We start from the raw sequence: 3,336 nt of genomic DNA, 5'->3' as shown, positions 1-3,336 counted from the left end.
GACACCCGCGAGGCTCCCTGCCATCCGCTCCGGCTTCCGCCCCGCCGCCCGCCCGCGCCGCAGACGCCCGCCCGGGAACCTGGAAGTCGGCCCCAGTGTTGGTTTGCGGCGCCCGCGCGCCTTGAAATCGAGAGCTGAACTGGAGGAGCCCGAGCTGTGCTCCCCGAGCCGTCCGGGCCGAGAGCGCGCGGCGCCGCTGCAGTTGCCTTCGCCGCCGCCAAGCGGGGCCGGGGCAGCTGGGAGTTTGGGAGAGGAGCGAGCTTTCCCGCCGCGGCAGGGCAGGCTGGCGGCGCCGGGATTCCTCCGGTAGGGAGCGCGGAGCAGGAGTCCGCCTTGTAAGAAACGTTGTTGAAGAGGTGTTTGCCTGTACCAGGATGGCCGAGTGGTTAAGGCGTTGGACTTAAGATCCAATGGACATATGTCCGCGTGGGTTCGAACCCCACTCCTGGTAGTTGCGTTTTCTGTCGTTTTTACACCGAGCACAGCACTAGTGCCCACCGCAGTCTTTTGTCACTGTTTAAACCGCGAACACCACGCCTGGAAAAATGAGAACCGTTTTTGTGTTTTGTTTTGTTTTGTTTTTTTCTGGCGGAAACCAGCACAGCCCTACGGAGCTCGGCGCTCACCGGAAAGACTCCGCGGGCTGGGCTGGCCGGGGAGCGGCGCAGTTTGCGGTTTTCGGGCGCTTCCTGCAGAAGCGGGGCAGCGGGTCGGCCGGCTGCTTACACAGCTCCTCTGCCCGTTCACGAATCACGCGTGCCCCGAGGAAGCGGCCTTCTTTGGGCGCGATCTGACTTCGCTCTGAAGTTACTGAGCAGCCCGCGGACCGTCGCCCCAGGATCGTTCGCAGGACGCGAATCGCAGCCCCGTGCAGCCCGGGATAGGAAACCCGCGGGGCTGACCCCCCGGCCCGCCCTGGGGTCCCCAAGCCCCTCCCGTTGAGAATAATGCATTCTATTTGCTCGTCTCCGCTGAGGATCACAGGCTCGGTCCCTTCGAGGACCTTGAACTTTGAAGTTTCTGTGTAAGGATGGACAGGCTTGGCCTGTCTGTCTGTCTGTGCACGAGGGGGAGGGCGTGCTGCGGGGGCAGGGAGTATTTGCGGGGTGCGATGGGGTGAACCGGGTTGCTTTATTCAGTCAGTAATCAGCTAGACTGAGCTCGGTGTCTTTCTCGTCCCTTAAAAACCCAGCGCTTCTTTTTTAGTGAAAAAGCAGACCTGTTCTATTAGGGAATCCTTTCTATTTAAAAAATTCTTAAAATGTAATTAATATTTTGAAGTTAAATTTGGATCATTTGTAGGTATGCCACCCCTGAGCGTATAATGATTTTCTAATAACTGTTTTGCCACGAACAGTTTCTATTTTAAATTATAAACTTAGAGAGTGGGTTTCACATTCTGTGGGTTTGAGCAAGTTGTAGACTGACTCAAAATTGTTTGTTTTCTATCGGACTTTTTACACGCAACTCTAGGGAAAAGCTGTTACCGGTACGTTTGAACAGCGACACCTACTGGTGAAGTTGAGGCAAATTTACTTCTTAAATTTTGCTTTTTTTTTTTTTTTTGCTGCTAACATTCTGATGTTATTCCACAGTTACTGTGTTTAGGAGCAGATCAAGGCTATCAGCAGTCACGCCAGTAAGTTGACTTTTTTTTCTTTCAGTCGTTAATGATAAATCTGCCACTGAAAAGGATCGCAAGTCGCTGATATAGTGTGTACGGACCACTGTTTTAATCACAGGAATAGAACCTTTATCTCACTGCGTCATTTTTGTTTCAACTTCAGATTTTTTTTTTTTTCAAACTCTGAACCTGGCTGTGACGTTGGAAGGAAACGGATATCCGGATGACCCCCTCATAGTTAAAACATAGAAACCGTGCTCAGTTTGAGAAATCCTGAACAAGTAGCTCATGTTGGAACTTGGAGGCCTTAATTTCTTGTTTTCATTTCAACTTTAAATACAACTCCACTTAGTTAATGAGCAGTGAATACTTTTGAGTACGTGCTGTGTACCGCGTCCATGTGCCCCTTGGTCAAGCGGAATAAAGTAAACCTTTCCCTTTCAAAGGTGCCATGTAAGAAGCAAAGAATACATAGCTAGGTGTGATGGCCCACGCCGGTAATCTCGGCTCAAAATTCAAGCGCCGCAACAGTAGACAACAGTAGACTTTATCTGCTTAGGAGAATCAAGATTCAGAAGCCCAAAGAGGCAAACCTTCAGATAGTTTGGAGTCATCTCTAACTGGATAGGCGACACCATACACTTGTGCAGTTCAAGCCTCAAGTTTACCTTTGGGTTGAGGTTGTATTTTTTCAGCCGTTCTATTCATTGCTGTTGTGTGATCAGGCTAGCAGTTACTGGAAGAGGTGCCTTTTAAAGTTGCACTGGAAAGGTGAATTAAGAAGGGTGGTGAATATTTGCCTCAGCTCCACAATCTCCTTTGTATGTAAGCACAGGCAGATGTGTGTTTGTGACATGTTGAACATAGGTCCGATGAAGCAACACAGACTATGACTAGGAATCAGCCAGCTTGGGTTCTTTTTTTTCTTTTTCCTTTTTAAAATTTTATTTATTTATTTATTTGAGACAGGGTTTCACTACATAGTGTAGGCTGGCCTCGAACCTGCTTGTGTAGCTTACTCCGACCTCAAACTGAGGGTGATCTTCCTGCTTCAGCCTCCTGAGCTCAGGGATTACAGGAGTGCAGCATCACATCTGGTGGTTCTTTTTCCTCTTCACCCACCTCCCGCCACTACTGGAGATTGAACCCATGGCCTTCACCTTAAGCTACCTCCTCAGCTGTTTTAAAATTTTGAGATAGGGTCTAAATGGCTAAATTGCTCCGGTTGGGCTTGAACTTGGTACCCTCCTGCCTTAACTTCCCAAAGCACTTGAGATTACAAGTGTGTACCACAATGCAGGTTTTCACTGTAGCTCTATTCCTTGTAGACTGTGTCACTTTGGATTGGCTATTTATGAGTCCTTGTCTTCTCTCCTACCAAATGGGATTGATAGCCAGGCACGGTGATGCATTCCTGTAATCCCAACATTTAGCCAGGCAAAGGCAGGAAGATCCCAAGTTCAACAACTGCCTGGGCAATTTAGCAAGACCCTATCTTTAAAAAAAAAAAAAAAAAAGTAAAGAGAGAAAAAACAAAAGCGTTAGGGATGTAGCTCAGTGGTAGAACACCTTGGGTTCAACCTCTGGAGTCCCCCCCACAAATGATAGCAGTGCCTACCCAACAACCTATAGTGGGAGATAAATGTGATGTTGATAAAGTGCTGAGAAAATGACTGATGCATGTTGTGATCAACGGATCAAATAATTGTACT

General features: G+C 48.7%; 1 non-coding gene across 1 annotated transcript; it reads left to right on the top strand.

Annotated features, from left to right (window-relative positions):
• Positions 1 to 368: 368 nt before the first annotated feature.
• Positions 369 to 451, top strand: Trnal-uaa. Its single transcript has one exon. It is a non-coding gene; the product is annotated as a tRNA-Leu (tRNA).
• The last annotated feature ends 2,885 nt before the right edge of the window (positions 452 to 3,336 follow it).

Source organism: Chinchilla lanigera, unplaced genomic scaffold (genome assembly GCF_000276665.1).
Source record: "Chinchilla lanigera isolate Chin_1 unplaced genomic scaffold, ChiLan1.0 scaffold00035, whole genome shotgun sequence".
Taxonomy (NCBI): Eukaryota; Metazoa; Chordata; class Mammalia; order Rodentia; family Chinchillidae; genus Chinchilla; species Chinchilla lanigera.
Note: the sequence above shows the minus strand (reverse complement) of the source record. Positions and strands in the feature narration are given on the sequence as shown.